General features: G+C 36.0%; 1 protein-coding gene across 2 annotated transcripts in view; it reads left to right on the top strand.

The window, feature by feature from the left end:
- The window catches only part of DENND1A (DENN domain containing 1A), a 216564-nt gene that overhangs the window by 18495 nt on the left and 179604 nt on the right, over positions 1-18465 (top strand). The gene's annotated exons all lie outside the window — the stretch shown is intronic.

The raw sequence follows: 18465 nt of genomic DNA, 5'->3' as shown, positions 1-18465 counted from the left end.
CTTTGCATTAAGTATGAGATTTTCTTCTAAAATCGTTCTTCACTTGCACCTAAAGTAATAACCGATTTTATCTGATACTTGCCTGTTGATCATTCACTCAGTTCAATTTGAAGAGGAGTTTATAAAACACGTTAAAAAGATTCAATAGGGTAAATAATTCTCTATTAAAGCTGTAACCTACATCCAGAAATGCATTAAAATTCATACTTACAATTACCACAGACTAATGTATTGATCTCGACTCATCCCATTTTATCTAGAGGTGATATTTGAACATGGAAAAATGTTATGGCTATGTTTATTTTGCTTCATTGTGATTAATGTCCTTCTACACTAAAGATAATGCTATGTTCGTCCTGTATGTTTGTTGCTTTTAATTAATGGCTTAAATGTCTTGCTTGTGTTTATGATAATCTATCATCTTCTTTTGTACACAGTAGCATTAAAATTGTTTTGATTATGGTTTGAGAAAATTTGTTGTAAATTATTCACTAAAAATAGATGCCACTTCAGTGTATCGTAGATTCTGTCAGTACTATGTAATTAAATAGCTCTTAAAGATATTTTCTGCTGGAAAGAATTAGCATGTTAGAACAGAAGTGTACAGCTTTGTGTGTACCTTATCAGTATTCATCAACAAAAATAGATGTAGTGAGTAAACAGTATTATTTAACTTGTTCAATATATTATTCTTTAATGAACTGTAGACGTAAGAAGTAGCAGAATCTCACCATTTGCCATCTCTCTTGCATGAAGATTGCATAAAGCATGCTTTGTTGCACTTATAAATACCAAATGTGGTATCCAGAAATACAGTAATTACAGCGCTTTTCATTTTGATGTATTTCTTGATTGCTTTGCTTTACCCTGGGTATGGGACTAAGTCCTTCACTAAATCATCTTGAAGCAATTCTGTATCTAGACTAAATCCTTAGAATAGAGTGGATATCACATGGACAATTAAAATTGAGTATTGAGATGTTTTTAAAATAGTCATACATCTCAATTTTGTTTATCTCAAAGTTTTAAAAACCTAATGACCTCATTGCAGCTTGACTATAATTACCATGTTTAAACTTCTGTGCATTTTTTAGTTTAAACAGCCTTTGTGTTTTTTTTTAAACCAAAAGAAAATTAATGAGAAGAGACAAAGAGACATCAAAGAGGTTTTCCCTCTGATTGCAGTGTTAGAAGTTTTGCCTGAAAATAGGTTACATTTCTTCTGTTTTCAGCTGAATCCTCATTAACTTTACATTTTAATGATGTCCAGAGCAAATTATACGATTATGGTAGATGCCTTAAAGGGAAGCTTAAAGGACACCTTTTTAATGTTTGTTTCTTTATTGGTGGCAGTATTTGCACCAGTATTATAAACAGTGTTAGAATGCTAAAAGTAATCCCAAAACATAACGGAAATATCTTCCTTTTTGCCATATATGTAGTATAAGTACCTTTATTTAATATTTAACACAAGTGGAGCATGTTAGGGGGATATCTTCATCTTTGTAGAAGAAAAATGTAAATCGCATACTTTGAAAGAGTTTACAAATTACTTCTGCATCTTATAATCAGTTTAATTTATAATGATACGAAAAAATGCACACAGATGATGTAACAAAGCCTCTGAACTGTTTTATTTTCTTGAACCTTCAACAGAGAAGATGATTGAAGAGTTATTAAAGTCATAGTTTGTATTTTTACAATGACATAAAATATTATTGGAGGAACTTGGTGGATTTTCAATTTGTTCCATTTAGGGGAACATTATTAGCAGCAGTTCTGTGTTCTATTGTACCTCTCCTACTAAAAATTAAGATTGCATAATTAACTTTTTAGATGAAGAATCTTGTATCAAATGCAGCAACAAGAACTTGGATTTGGTACATTTTAAGGTTAAGTGAAATTGGCAATAACTTCAGTGGAGGTTGAACAGTTGAGAATCCAGATAGTTCAAGATAATCTTATAAAACAAAAACATATCTTAAAAAGTAAAAATTGCACCCGCTCCCCCAAAAGGTATAGAAATTTTATATTAACAATTTTTTTGTGCTCCCCTTCTTTCCCCTCACACCTTTCCACCACAGAAGGATATGTCATTTCTGACTGTAGCTTAGACCGAAAGGTCTTGTGAAAAGTGAGGTCTTCTGTTTCCCTGTCCTGACACTTGGTGTCTGTGTTTTATGAATAGAACCTTTGATTGATTGGAGTGCAGCACAAGACAACAAACTAAATTTTTGGGAGGTGGGATTATGGCAAGGGGCTGGGAAGAGGAAGAAGTAGGAATGTCCCAAAGTTCAGCTACGAGGTAGGACTCAAAATCCAATTGACATAGTGAAATGTTATCATTTAAGATCTTAAAGGTTAGTATTTCATGACTACATTGCTGTAATAGAAGTGAATTTCTAAATAATCTCTGACTATTCCTATAGGTATGACTCTGCTTGGCATATGATTATATGAAGCTAAGGTCCTGCATCTATATATTCAGATCAGTGTTTCTAAAAAATGTCTTTGCTATGGAAGCAACCTTTAGTACTTGTTTTTAATAAATTCAACCTCCTCATATGTTGCATACTCTTAATTCCTGAATAACTGGCTGTCCACTGTAGTGTTATCCAAAATTTGGTGTTGCTGTTCATCTGTAGGTCTGTTTTCCGTGGTTGAGTGGAACTGCACTTGCATATGGTCGTCTGCTATAAGATGTTCTTGAGAGCTCACATTTGTAATCATGACTATCAAAAGAGTGTTTTTTGTCCTGAGAATTCCACCTTAAAGGTGCTACAATTTTATGATCTGCTCTTCCACTGAAATTTGGATGGTGTTTTAGTGTCTTGGCATATGTACACATAGCTCCCATGTAAATTAAATCTTCCCTTTATTTTTAACTCAAATAAATTTTTGCGAAATGGTTGACTTCTTCATCCTTGATTTAGACTACTGTGTCTTGAGGGAAATATTTGATATGTCCATCATTAATAAATAATTGAATAATGCAAGAGTCATTAGACAAAAAGAAAACGGAATTTAACCTTTCCATGTCAGTATGATTCTTACATGTTCTTTTTTATAGTAATAAATATTCTGTAGCAACTGTTCAGAAATCTACATTATCATTATTGTCTAGGAGTTATGCCATACCCAAACTGCGCATCCAGCTCCATGTGCCATAGGTGATCTCTTGTTAGAAAATGGGTTTAAGTCTTTAAAGTGTTTGGCATTTTGTAAGATTGAAAACAGCTTCTTAAAGTAGTGTTTTAAGTTCCTAGTTTAGTTTAAATCTTTTAGCTTTGATGCCATCTAATGTAACTTTAGTTTGAAGATCATATCACTAAAGAAGAAAAAGTTGAGTCCAATTTTCTGCCTCTTTCTCACCTTTATTTTGTAATTATCAGAGAATTTACAGTAACTTAATCTTTAGTTGAGATACATAATAAAAATAATGATTAATAAGCTCTAGGTGACAGAAAGATGTGTATGTTATTCTTATTTCCTTGGCATGCAGGATTTTGTATAGAATCATATTAGCACTAAAAACTTTAAATGTTCTTCCTGTGGTGTGGCTATTTCCAGCCAGTTATGTGCTAATGATAGTGCAAGGTTGAAACATTCCAATCATTCATACGCCTGTCCTCCCTTTGTCATACGTGTTTCTTAGCTCAATGTTTTTGCCTTATTTCTTTTGCTTTGTTGTGGTCAATTCAGTCAGTATAATAGCAAAGACACTGGCTATTTTTTTTTTTCTTTATTAAAGAGTTATATTAGAGATATACTATAACAGAGATAAGAGCTATTTATGTCCTAAGCTATTGATTTTTAATTAATGTTGCCTGGGCTCATACATGTTGGCAGAATTGCTAACAGCTTGTGGCATTTTTTAATTCACATCTTCTTTTTTGGTATTTTGACAGTGTCATTCATATCTCATGAAAAAGTACCTCGTCAGGTTAAACGTGTTAAAACACCGAGGAAAAAAAAAACAGAGAATGGAACATAGGGCTGCTTAGAAACCTTGATCCATTGCCAAAGTATTTAAACAATTTAGTGTTTTGGTTTTCTAGCTCCAAGCTGCTTCTCAAATCCCTTGCTAATTAATCCAGTTAATTCTTTGTAGACTAACTGTATGCAGGGCTTTTTCTTATGCTTCTAGCGCTGAGAACCCTGTTTTGTTTGAAACAAACCTAAGCTCTGTTATAAAGGTTGTAGTAATAAAGTGAGTACTTGCTGATGTAAATACAGTGTTTTGAGCCTTTTTAAAAGGAGTTGTGTTTGTGTGTAACTTCTAATTTAATCTTTCATGTTTAAAAATTAAATATATATGCTTGTATGAAAAGATGGTGAGAACTTTGTCATTAGTTTGATCGTTTAAGAAAAGGCAGTAGAGCCTCTATGGAACAATTATGACATGAAGTATTAGTGTTGTGATATTACAACTAGTGAGATATGTTTATTTTTCAACAAGTAAATTACTGTAAATGCTGTTTGTTTCTGTATTCCAAAATGGATATAGGGCAAATAAGAGAGTTTAATGGGAAGGAGAGTTTTTAGAAGTGACCTGTTGATACTTTGTACTCTAATCGAGAGAATTCAAAGGTGGTATGAATTCAGAACTGGAAAAAGCAGCTAGGGATCAGAGAGCTTAGAAGACTAATTAGACATGGTAGAAGATAATGAGAAAAGAGTATACACTCCTCAAGGTGTGCTTGTCTGTGATAAAAGCAGCTACAACTCTTGAGCTTCCTTCTAGTTTTTAAAATGTGTTGAAAACTGCTTCCCCTTGTCATACTGCTTATCAGTGTGCAGTGTATGATCATGTGCAATAATGCAAGTGTCGCTCTAGCTACCAGTGCCGTTTCTACCGAGCACCATGGGAGGACCGTCTCTCTCAATGTTCTGCTCCATCAGCTTTCTCAGTTATTTTGAGAAGTTACTTCTGAGGGCTTCTTGTCTGTGGGACACAGTTTTCCCTCCTGTTCTGTGTAACACTAGATGTTCTTGCATATCAGCCATGATGTGCAGATATTGGAGGCTACGGTTGTGCTGCCAGCTGGCCATAACAAGTCATGTTCCTCATTTCCTTAGTCATCCTCAGTACATTTGCGTGTCAGCACAATGGGAGTCGATGACCATCTGCACTTCAGCACCTTGTGGATCAACCTGCGGAGAAAAATTGTGCGAGTGGATTAAAGTTGCTGCTAAGGGTGGGCAGATTGAAAAGAATTGGCAGAACTCTTGACAAAGCCTGAGAGTATGGTTGGGAGTTTGTTGTGTAATAAAGCTGAGCAAGGAAAAGAGAAAGGAACTTAATGAAATTGTTAGTTTCATATACACCTGATTTGCAAGGCTGGCTAATAAACCAGGATAACATGATTATGAAATGTTCCTGCTTAGAACTAGACAGTCTATGATCTCAGGAGCATCTTGATAGCCAGATACGTGCTATCATTCCTCTTGGAAGTATCAAATATTTTAGAATCTTCCTAGTGCATTTCTAGTCTGCGGTTAAAAATCCTTTTCTATAGTAAGAAAAATGTTTTAAATTTTTTTTTTTAGTGAGATGATAAATTTCCTGTCTAGTTGCACTGAATATCAGCAAGCTCCTCTTTATATAAAACAAATTATTCGTCAAGCTGATAGTACTGCTTTAAATGTGCTAAACTTGCTTTCTCCAAGGCCTTGTTTTTATTGTAGCGTCAGCCGTGGCATAAAGTGAGTTTTGTAATAGTAGCTGATTCATTGCAGATACGAAATAGGTCAATACTGCAAGTGTAAATATACCTGCTTGGTGCTGTCCAGTTAATGAACATTACTCCAAAAGAGAGAAGTCATTCCGAGTAGCTGAAGACTCAATGATTTTCTTTTTATTTCATCTCACGGTCCTTAGCTAAATGAGGTGTATTTTTCCACCTTGGGACCTCTCCCCCTATGGCCCCCCCCAACTTTTGAATACTGTTCAAGAAGTTCAGCTTCTGTCATCAACATGTCTGACTCCACAGAAACTTTTTGCTGCCTTAGAGGAGGCTCACTGTGATCAGCCTCTGATTTTATTTTTTTTAACTTGCTTCCAGCTTACTGGCCCTTAGGAATTTTCATTACCATTTTATAAGTGGACAGCGCTAATGTGACTGGTAAGTTGAGATAGGCATGTTACACAGTTCAAGCTGAAACAGAAAAGTGAAATTGAGTACTGAACAGTGTATTTCTGTATTTGTAGAGGCATGAGCTCTAAAGATGTGTACATTGCTGTAGAAACCACTGCCATGGTATTACTCTTTATAATAATGTCTCCCCCAAAACGATAGCTAGGTTTGGCTGTTGTTTATTGATAATGAAACACATATGAACCAGATTCATTGTATAATAAATAGCATATATTTTGCTATACATTCCAAAAAGTATTTAAGTTAACATCTCTGCTAAAGAAAACAGTAGAATTAAGAATACGATTTTCAACTTTCTGTGTCACAATTTCATCTTTGATAGAATCTGTTTTTTCTGTTTCAATGCCATTTGAATAACTAAAGCATCCTGAAATAAATAGATACGCAATAATAGAAGTTTTGAAGCTGTCAAACCCCCAAATGATTCTGAGGAGTTTGTTGTCTAAAACATTCTGTATTGCTATGCAGGGAGATTCCCATAAGAGATGATATTTGTGCAGATCAATAACGCAGAGCAGCGTCATTGGGAGCTGGTGATACTCTACTAAAGTAACACGATACCTTTGAAACTGAAAATAGTTTGAGACTATCGATATTGAAAGTATGAAAGTAAGGTCAGGGTTTTAAACATTATAAAGTTACATAGCTTGGGGCTTAGAAATCAGTATTCCCTGTTGCATGTTTAACAAAGAAGGTATTCTCTGTGTAGTTTAGGCAATTATACAATTGCTGAGGAGTAGGGTTGGTTGTTGGTTGTTTTTTTTATTATTATATTTTTAGTACAACACTTCAAGAACTTACGGTTGGCCAGAACACTTTTTTTCCAAGTGCCTTTTGAGTCAATTCAGATTAAACCTGAAATGTGACGGTCCATATAACAATGAATATATTTTTGCGGTACTTGTATAGATTGGCCTAATAATATGTCTGTCTGAATTTATTATGGTTGGTGAAGTTTTGAAAGAAATTAAAGAAAAAGTTAGATCACTGTAAAGTGTTCTGTAATACACGGAAAATATAGGTTATTAGCAAATTAAAATGGCTATGATATCATTAAAACTGAACCCCAAAATGGTGAAAATAAAGCAGTTTGGAAAATGTTTATAAAACTCAAAGTATTTTCTGGTAGTGAAATGCCTGGTGGTATGGTGGAAAGTACTGTTTGTTTTCATTAGCAATTCCTTTAGGTTTTGTAATGTAGTTGATTGATTGCCATGGACACATTGTGGTTTTACATGAATTCCTTGTAATATAGTATTTCTAAAAAGCAATATGACATTAAAATGTTATTCCCGGCTTTCTTCAGAACAACAAACAGAATTAAAAATTATCTGGTTGACACAGAAAAGTAGAAAACGTGACATTATGTAAAAATTTCTCTTAAAATCAGTTGAATTTTTTTGACTGAAGGTGCTTATTAATATGCCAGCGTTAGGTATGAATGAAGTTGGCTATAAACTTTCATTTTATCAAATGTAAATCTTTTTATTTGCTGTTAAAAAACTACCTTAAATAAATTGTTTTGGGCTACATGTGATTGAACCTTCAGCAGAAGCAGTAATCCTGGGAAAGCAGATAGGCATACATAAGCAATTTGAAATACATGTCTTGTAAATATTAAAGAGGGTGACTGTTGCGTGTAAAAATGTCAGAACTCTAGTTGCTCTGGTCTTATCTTGTGTAACTTGAGAATTTGCATCCTGGAAATATAAGTTAAATCGGCAGACTTACCAGACAAAAGCGGTGATTGTGTATTGTTAAACTCTAGATGATGCACTAACTCTGGATTAATTTTTGCTGTGTGCTAGCTACATGTGATGAAGGTCTGGTTATTTTTCTTCCTTTGTGGCATCTGAGACTTAAGAAAAATCTTATCTTGTAAATCCTCCCCTGTTTGGTATTGGCACTTCCAGATTGTCACATTTAAATCATAGCATGAAATATTAGTTAACTGTTTCTTTCATATTTTCAGGACAAGGAGGGCTTGCCAGCTGCTGTTGAAGTGAAGAGGCTGTCACCAGGCAACTCTGCTGTCTCAGAATATAAATACAAAGAGGCAGGAGAGAAACGAATTCAGTATTCATGGCCTGAGCAGTTGAAACATATCTCTTAAATTTACAGAGTGGTAAAAAGGTTACGAGAAAAAAAAATAGGCTAATCAAACACAAATAAATTCAAAAAATATTAAAAACAAAAAAGCCTACTTAAAGTAGGTGTTCCTATTCAACTTCTACATTTAAACTCTTTTGTATAATTATTCCAGGCAGCCTGTAAAATGTTTCAAAACACTTTCGTAGTTAATTTTGTAAGCCAGGCTTTGTGGATTTCTTGAACATCGAAGTAGGATGTTACCTAATTGTACTTTTTGCAAGTTTTAGCTGCTGTATAATTTGCTGACCAAAATTACAGGGGAAAAAGAGAATTAAAAACGTAATCCATTCAAAATTTGCTCCTTGCAGGCCTCCTGGAGTTTGGCTTAGATTTCCAGTAATACTAAATTTCTGGGTTGGTTGAAGAACAGATGGTTATGAAGAGAAATATCCCCTTAAGTGCACAGTAAAGCAAACTCAAAAGGTTCATCAACCGTGCTTTAATGTGGGCTTGAGGTATCACCAAAGTAATTAACCATTGCATATAAAAGATCTGAAGACCTCAAATGAAGATGGGAGAAACATGTAACAAACAAGACTTGAAATAAGTACTTTTTTTGTCTTCTGTGTTTGATCTCTGTTATTTTAGCTTTAGCCTGTCCTATGCGTTCCCTTTTTATAGTTCTAGCTTTAGTTATAGCAGTATCATCAGTTTAAAAATTAATCCGGACTGAAAGTTTTCTGCTCTTCTTTGTAAATAAATAATTCTGAGTTTTCTGATCACTGAAGACGTCTTACGCTTTCTAACGTCTCCATATTCTTGCAGTTTAGAATGTTAGTAGAAGAGAAATTAATCTGTACTGTTATGCAACTGATTTTTTTTAAACTGATTTCTTGGTATGGATGAAGCAAAAGGAGTTAAGGATTTAATATGGAGGTAATTCCCCAACCATATTTCATATATTGAACGCTCTGTGCTTGCAATGCAACTGTTTCACAACTTCCATTAAAAGAATTGGTAAAGTTTTGATTAAACCTGGCACTATTCCATATAAGAATCTAAGAGAGTAAATAAGCAGTTGAAGATGGAACATGTTACCTTATAAAACGGTCTAACTAGTCTGATGCATAGCTGTTCCAATATCCTTTTAGTAGTCATTTATCAGATCTTGACTCTGACATGTGCGTTTTCTTCAATCCATTGCTTCTTGAACTGCTCCTCTTACAGCTTAATGCTATGCTCTTGTTCCTTGGGAGGGAAATGACTGACTTCGTACTACAGAAGAGATTTGAAATAAAATATAAATTGAACCAGCTCTTCAGGTTTTGTGGTTATGTTTGTGTTAACATTTAGATCAGAGCTAACTTCAGTGTTTTGTTGCCTTGTTTTAATAATTCTCTAGCATCTGTTTATTTCATGATACTTTAACTCCAGCTTTAGTATTGAAACAAAAGAACAGATTCTTTCAAAGTTGTAACTGTGCCAGAGAAAACTGGAAATACCATTCTTAACTCTGCTGCTTTTCTGTAGTGGAATGTCCGTGTGATGCTAAATGCCCTTTAAATGGCAAGCTGGACGGTTCGCCAGCTTGACATGGCACCAAATAGCTGATTAGAAGTTGCGAAGAAGAAGCTAACGTAGCCTCTTCTTTCTGTAAATGGCAACAAGTGTTTTTCCTGTTGTCTTATCCAAGAAGTGAGCGTTGTTTCTATGTTGTACTTCATAGAATCATAGAATGGTTTAGGTTGGAAGGGACCTTAAAGGTCATGTAGTTCCAACACCCTGCCCTGGGCAGGGACACCTCCCACCAGACCAATACTTACTGTACTTTAGGTTTTTAACAGGATTGTAAAATGGGTGTAACCAGGTCCACCTTAGACAGAAGGCTGGTTTGGATGCTAGAAGCAGTGAAAATCTCTCATTTAAGGTTTACTCTGAATGTGTCATAAAGCTGCTGATGGACTAATGCAGGCACTGGAAAACTGGTGTGAGCAGATCAGTGGGGAGCTCAGCCACCTCAGGGGTACTGAAATGTAAGGGCAACTCCGACAACTTTTGCCAGTTCTTGTATTGTTAGGGCTATTATGTCTCCATATTGTGCAGAATCATTTGAATTTTAAAAGTAATTCTCTTTATTCGGGAGAACAGTATATAGCATTAAGTAAAAATCCATGAGGAAGTTGTAGCTTAACCTGGAATTTTGTATAAGATATTGCTGAACACTGCCTAGGAAAGTTTTGCGCCTCACTGCCCCTCTGGCTCTTGATGTGTTAATAATATAAAAACAATTATGGAAAACACAGTGATTTGCTTAACGTGTTCTGGTTTTCTCCCTTCCTTCCTGTTTCCTATGATGTATATTTTATGTTGCCTTTGCTCTCATTCTTTCCCGCTTTTGGATCATTTTACTGAACTCTGAACAGCATTTTGTGTGTGAGCTGCAAACCTGATATTCTCTTTCTAGATTAAACTGTTGTGAAATTCTTGGATTTCTTGGAATGTGAAAAGCATTTTCATGTTACCTGTGAGGATTTTGGTGCTTGCAGGGCAGACTTCCAAATCGTCTGTTAAGAGAGAGAGGCAAACTCGCAAGTCTGGTTTTTATGGGTTAATGTCAATGGGCTCGTTTGACCAGCAGCGGATGTGTACAGTACTTGTGGATTCACTCAACTGATGATTGTACATCATTCACAAAAACTTCAGTAAGTGAGAACAATAGGTTTATGCCTAACTTGTCACAAAGACTAGATCCTAGAAATGGAATTTTTGTTTGAAACGTGATCGGCTAGGTGAATAGCTCCATTGCATACTATTCTCCTGTGGGTTGTATTGAACCTCCTATATAAGCTTACTGTGCATATTCATATTTTGGGGTAACTTCAATTACATGCATTATGGTGCTGGCAGGTTGTTTTTTTGTGTTTTTTGGTTTTTCTTTTAATATAGTAAGACATTCTTACAGAATTTTCTTTGACATTTTGATTGTTTTCTGACTTGTACGCTTCTAGAATAAGCACAACTTGAAGAAGAAAAAATTGAAGTCTTAAAGCTTCACATCTAGAAAACTGTAATTTTTATTCCCTACGTGTTTTCTGCCAGAACTTGTTCTGAGATTTGTCTCTCTCCTTGTGTGTAGTAGTAGTGTTTTTCTCTCCCACATTTTCTCCGCTGCCCCCCGCCTTTTTCCCCTCCTCCCTTTTTTCCGCCACTCTCTGATGTTATCTGTGTGCCAAGGCTGCAGCAGTTTAGGGGCAAGCAGAAGTGTTCGGCTGGACTGAACACAGGACATCAAGAAGTTTGCAGAGGTTTGAAAAGAAGTTTACATTACTTTTTAGTTGTGCTGCATAAGTACTATGATATGTAGTGGGTGTTGAAATGGACATTGTTCTGAATGGAATTCCATTTTATTTTAGAGGGATTGCAGCTATAAAAACCTAAAGAAGCGAATGAGTTAAATCATCTAGCTAGGGAGGAAAAATGAAGTAATTTTCACTGTATTTTTTCAATTTGGGATTAGTATATCTGAATAAGTTGTAGCCAGTATGGATTAAATTGGCTGACTTTTATCAGAAGAAACAGGTTTGTATGCATTGGTTTTGTGTAGTTAACTCTGGGAAGTATTTTCTGAGAGTTTTTTGAACAACTTCCTTGGTTTTATAATTTCCATACACTTCACATACAGACCAGTTTGAGTTGTGCTATTTTTAGGAGTAATTAAGCACACCTCTTTTAAAAGCAAAACTCTTCACTTTATGGTGTAAGGAGAGTTGAGAGTAAAAGAGCAGCGTAGTTACACTAATATGCCATTGTAGCATGTTCCCATCCTGTCATCTGGAAAATTAAATCAGGTTGCAGCATGGATTAACAGCTAGACTTGTGAGGAGGGGAAGGTAGTGTCTTAAATGCCATGAAATTGAACAATGGGATTATACAGTTCACAGCTAATTTCAATATTCTTGTGTATTTGGGTTTTTGTTGAACAAGATTCTGTAGGGAGAGGCGGTAATAGGTTTAGAACTTGGAAACATCACACATTTAGTAAAATACTAACGATAATAGCTTGAATATGGTATGGTTGAGTAATAAATACAATGCTCTACATAATACGCGTAGATGTGAGGTAGAACCTCTGCTACTAGAAGGGAAAAAGTAAACGTGTTAGCAATGAAAACTGTATTCACCCAGTGAGGACTCAATGGTTTGCGTTATCCATTTGTTCATACTCTGTAAATGCATGGCAAGGAATGAAGATGCTGCTGGGACAGGGCAGAGAAGTTCTGTTCTTCTAGCAGTGTCTTTCCTTACCCCTTTTTAAAAAAATATGTTCAGTTACAAAAATTTCACATATTGTTCGTATGAGAATTGATTCAGTAGTTTCCCTCAAGCACCTCTTAAAATACTTGCAAAGGAAACTGCTTCAGAAATAACCATGTGATCCATTTCGTATGTGTTTTTCCTGACTGATCCTCCCTAGAACACAGTGTCCGTTTGAGTAATAAGGGCTAGTGGGTCTCCAGGTCTTTGGCCAACCTGGGCTTTATGGGCAGCAGCTGCTTTGTGTGGAGCTCTTCCTGTGGGAAGAGGCTTGGTGCCACGTGCGTCAGGTTGGTCAGAGCCCACTCTGACTTCGGTGAAGTCACTCATGAATCCTAAGGAATTCATGTGATGTGCCATTGGTTTAAAAGCTTTTTAAACGTGAGTGTAAATATTAGGAATAAAATCAAGTTGACTTTTTTCTTAGTACCAACAGTTTTAATTTAAAATTGTGACATATATGTATTTCATTGCACTTGTGCCGACACAAGAATGGGAGGTTGCAGATAAGATGGTGTATTTTAGCTTTATTTTGGAATGGTATTGTTTGTATACTTTCTGCTTTACACTTGCAACTTACAGTTTCTGGTGCTGTGTTTCAGCATGCTTTTAATACTAATTTATGGAATTTTCCAACGAAGTTTGTCAGCACTTGCTTTAGGCAGAAACTGTGCGGATCTAATAATCTTTTGTGAGCTGAAACTGCAAAATCAGATGTAATGAAAAGAGATATTAAATTACCATCAACATACAGATTCAACCTGTAACACAAATTGAGTTCATGTTTTGGGGTTTGGGAGAAGTTTAGTTTGAGAAGCAGCTCCATATTTCATGTGACTTTTTTTCTTTCCATTGCTAACCTTCACTTTGTCTGTTCGTTGTTTTGCAACGGCTCCTTTTGCTGACCTCAGCTGAGCTTTTCATGCTTTGTAACTTTAGAGATGACTGGCGCACTGGAAATCTTCAAGCTCTGTACTTTGTTGTAAGTATATAAGAGGTTGATTAGGGTTTCAGTCTCTCTTCCCTTGTTCTGATGTCAGCAAATAGATTCCACTCTCCTGAACTTGAAAAAAGTATTTTACATGTGTTTACTTTGCTATGGAGTATTAAAGTAGAAAAATGTTTGAGCATCCTTTCATTTGAAAGCCTGCTAAGTACCTAGAACAAGAGCGTTCACTGTGTTTTGAGTTGTAGAGAGTTTTCTTACTGCCTGGAGCCACAATGGAGCTACATCTATTGCTGTTTGCCTGCAGTGTGCAAAACAAATTACCGTTAGTAAAAGTGTTTGAAGTTTTCGAGTTACTTTAGTTTTGCAGACAGAGTTGACAGTCAGTTATGTTCATGTCTTTACCAAGCATTTCATACAAGTGCTGAAGCATATTTTACTGATATTAGTGGTGCTGCTTAAAGCTGAATCCGGAACGCTTGGTTGAGCCGCCCTCCCGTGTTCCTCCATTTGTATGACCATTTTCTCCTGTTCAGAATAATTTGGATATTGTGTCCATGGTGATTATTAGGTGCTTTGTGCTTGTCCTTGCAATGGAGAGCCTGGCCATACTGAGTAGTAATAACGTTTGTTTTGTAGATGTTTATATTTCATAAAGTTGGGTGTCTTGATGGCCACTACCTAAATGTGTGTGTTTATGTAAAGCCTCTTTGTTTAGTGAGGGTGCTCCAGCTATGTGGAACTTCAGGTAATGACCACATAGAATTTAAATATAATTTTATTGTGTGTATATGTGTAGGTAAGTGTAGTTTAAAATGCCTTTCAAATGAACATTAGATTAACAATGAAGAATGGATAAAGTGATGAAAGCTATAATGAGATGTGATGTAGGTTCTTTTTCCATTGGGTAGTGTTTTCCAAATAAAGATGCTGAAAGTTTAGTAAATATTCCCGGACCATTTAAAAGCTGAAGTGATGGAGCTGACGCGATGTTAAGTATAAAGTACTTGTAAAACCATGAGGACATGGAAGCCTGTGGCTGCCAGGCATAATTTAAAGGTGGTTTTCTTAACTGTAGTGTTCCAGGTTATATGAATTAGCCATTCTGATGCTGTTATGAGATACGTTATCAAAAGCAGACTGTATACAAACCATATATCCTACTGTCCTAAGAGGCATGTGACACCCAGTGCAGTTCCACACGGTGCTTTGCTCATCCAGCTAAGTACATATTGCTGTTATTTCCATTGAAATTGGTGGATAAGAAATTGAGTTAACTTCATGCATTTCATGCATTGTGGATGAAATCAAATGTCTTCTAATGTATACAGTTGGTTGACATAGGAAGTTTTTATTTATAATAAAGACAACTTAGCTTATCAGTGTATCATAGCACTGTGAGATCTATTTTTTGGATGAAAATATGATTGTAGACTGTGTGCTTTGAGAACACGTTCATCTGGAACCTGTAGAAACTCACTCAGGTGGGGACTCTCATCACAGTCACATCTTTTTCTAAATTAGAGTGGTAATGTTTAAGCTGGTGTGTGAAATAGTGCTATCTATGGGAGGATGCGAGTTCACCAAAGCCCAGGTTCAGACATTGTCAGTTGCTCGGTCTTGAAAACAGCCATAACTACTTCAGTTGCTTGAAGTCTGCACGGCACAGCAAGCATCCAACAAATTTCCTCCTGTCTTCTTACTGAGCCTTCTAGTGTATATTTTACTGTCTAATTTTAAATGGGTAGAAGTAATGTACCCTTTAGGATACAGATCAATAGACAAGTAAAAGTGGAACGGTACTAGTTAAGCAATATAGAAAAGACTGTGTAATAGCAAAGTAAAATTTTATTACAGTCAATAAGCTACTTTGTGGAAAAGTTTAGAAACTCCCAATTTTGTGTTACTCAATTGCTTAAAAGGCCCATTTCAGTAAGATCTATTACCTGTGGTTTTGTGGGGGTTTGGGTTGTCTCTTTTTCTTTTTTCTTTTCTCTTTTTGTTCAATTTTTCCCTGTTACCCAGCTCACTGAAGACGCAAAGTAAGAAACAGATATTCTAAATATTTCCTCACAGTTTATGAGCAACTAGGCTGGATGACCTGTAGGAAGGGTTCTTAAAAATGGGGCATACCTGCCTCTCGTGGCACGCAAACCACAGCCGTAGAAGGTGATCAATCCATCCATGCCGCCTTTTCTCCGGGGAAGGTGGAGGCCACCCTCCTGCATTTACAGGTAGGAGCAGTGCTGGAGGTGGCTGTCAGTGTCACCGCGGCCCTGCTAGGAGAGGAAGACATTGGGACGGTCAGCAAAGATGGAAGTGTTGGTCTGCTTGCAGCAAGGATATATCGCAGTGCTGTCCATGGCAAGAGCACATGACAACATTTTTTTTTTCAGAAGCAAGAGTCTTAAGATAATTATAAAGGTGATCTGATTTTTGGTGCATTGTAAAGATCGTAATAAATCCTGGTCTAATTTTTCACTAGTGCATATTACCCCTAAAGAACAAATATTCAGAAACGCATAATTTCTGAAATAATTAAGGAAAATAATTTTGAAGTACATCAGTTAAATATTTCAGTAACTTTGAAAATTGAAATATCCTCAATTACTGGCTATTGATATCAAAGGGATATTAAAGAAACGTTGGAGGTAGAGATTCTGATGCAGTGATGGAGGGGAGGGAAGTTATTGTTTTTTACTTTTTACTGGTAATCACCATAACTGCATTGTAATTATGTACCACCCTCTACATCATAGACAATGGCCGTGAATGAGTCAACATTGAAAATTTTGCCAAATCCTCTTCAGTGTATAGTCTAGGCAACCAATGTACAAAATGTAGTGGTCCTTGTAAGAGATGAGGACAATGGGAATCTTTTGTTTTGTTGTGTGTTGATTTATTTTTACTTTCCTGTGTTAGGGACATATATGGAACAGGGAGCATTTTTTCTGTTTATTTTACACTGTGTTTTCTATGGCCGCTGGTCTGCCTTATTTCTTGATGGCACGTAAATTTTTGGGACGCAGGAAAAAAAATCCCAATTTTCTGTAAGAATGAACATATTTAAGTAAAAACTCTGAATGAAAATTGAGACAAATAGACAAAGCTAAAATTAAACCCAAAAGAGCCTAACAAAAAATCCTTGGCAGTGATTTATAAGTTATTATTTAAGTTGCTTTTTGTTTCATTTTAATGAGAAAGGTCTGTAAGGTGGCCTCTGAGACAATAAAAGCACCAGCATGTATTTATGTGCCCTTGACAACTTTCAGCTACCAGTGCTTATGAGTGAATCTTGGTGTCTTGCAAAGTGGTGCGCAATGCACCTCTGTCTTCTGGATGCTGATCTTGCTAGGCGGGAGCTTTCAGGGTTTGCGTGCGCGCACGCAAACACACACACACACACACACACACACACACACACAATTCCTTTGTATGACTAATCTGTTCTGTTGTATTTTTAAGAAGTGGAGAATGTGGATTGTGATATATGGACGAATGTGTTTAGAGCAAACACTTTATGGATTCATGTCCCAATTTAATTCCTCATTTCCTTAAAAAAATAGTAGGTGATAAAACAGTGTGTGTGTCAGTACGTGTGTATATATATTTATATTGAATTTGAGACCAATGGGTCAATAGAAGCGGTGGTGGGGAAATTTCAGTATCGCGTTCCAGGCACCGCTGCAGATTTTTTAAGCAATATTATGTACTCAGATTTATAAACTTCTTTCTTTCATTGGCTTGCTTTTTCTGTGAAATCCTGAAAGTTTAGCCTCAAATAATTAATTTTTTAAAAAATATTTCAGAATATATATCATACTAGATGTTGCATAGTTTCATCTTTGCACTGATACTGTGCTTGCTTTGGTGGAATGTGAAGCTGTATTGTCCTGTTAATCATTGCTTGTGCCTAAAGGGCTGCTCACCGAGTTCGGCTGTTCACATTTGTTTGCATGTTTGGACGCTTGGCTTAGTACGCCTACCTGCATAAAGATTTAAGAAGTTTCAAACTAAGGCTTTAAAAGGTGTTCCCTTGCTTTCTATTTCTGCTTTGTTGTGTTAACGTAGAAGGGTTTGCTCACATGCATGTGTAAAATTTGATATATTGTGTATGTAATTGTATGATTGTAATGGTGAAATGTTAAAACTAAGCATCTGATTGCCTGGAAAGTTAAGCTGTATTTCTAATGTAAAAAGAATACACCTTAATAAAAAGTTTGCATCTGCTAGCAATTGAATTGCCAATCAACTAATTTATTACTAAAGTAAACTTTGCCAATGAGAAATCTGGGGTGGGACTATTCTGAAATAACTGTATGGTGTATGTGTCATAGAAATAACTTTCTTCCCATCAAGCCTTAGCTACAATGCAAGTATAGTCATAATTCAGCAGTAGAGGTTGTGTGTGTCACTCCCTATGTAATGATCAAATTTGTGGAAACAGTGTATAGAGAGTCAAGAATCCGGTAAGAGTGTGTCGAGTGAGCCAAGGCTCGGGCAGCCAAACCTATCTGGTTGTGCACAGGGTAGAACTGTGGAGCATAGCGGCTCATTTTTCGATGTCCTACGCTTTATTCTGAACACTTGTGTGGTTGTTGTATGGTTTGGTTTTTTGGTTATTGTAATTAAAAAAAACCTTTGTGGAATGGAATCTGGTCTTCTCAGCCATGATCCTTTGAAAAATGGATGGCTTTGAAGAGTTCTCTTTTAAATAGGTTGTCATATAAATAATTTCAGTCATGATTTTTTGTTGTTTTGTGAACATCTCTAATTAAATTCAGGGACTACTACTATGTTATTTATTCTGACAAGCCAAAGGAATAAGGATGTTGCATCAGTCTTGAATGCTTGGTAATCTGAAGCATTAGAGGTTCCAGGGCTACATTAATTTGCCTCTTTCAAATTCTTGATTATTTTTTTTTTCCCAGGGAGCATAGCTTTGCATTAATATAA

Source organism: Vanellus vanellus (genome assembly GCF_965231255.1).
Source record: "Vanellus vanellus genome assembly, chromosome: 18".
NCBI lineage: Eukaryota > Metazoa > Chordata > Aves > Charadriiformes > Charadriidae > Vanellus > Vanellus vanellus.
This window is presented reverse-complemented; position numbering and strand designations above follow the sequence as displayed.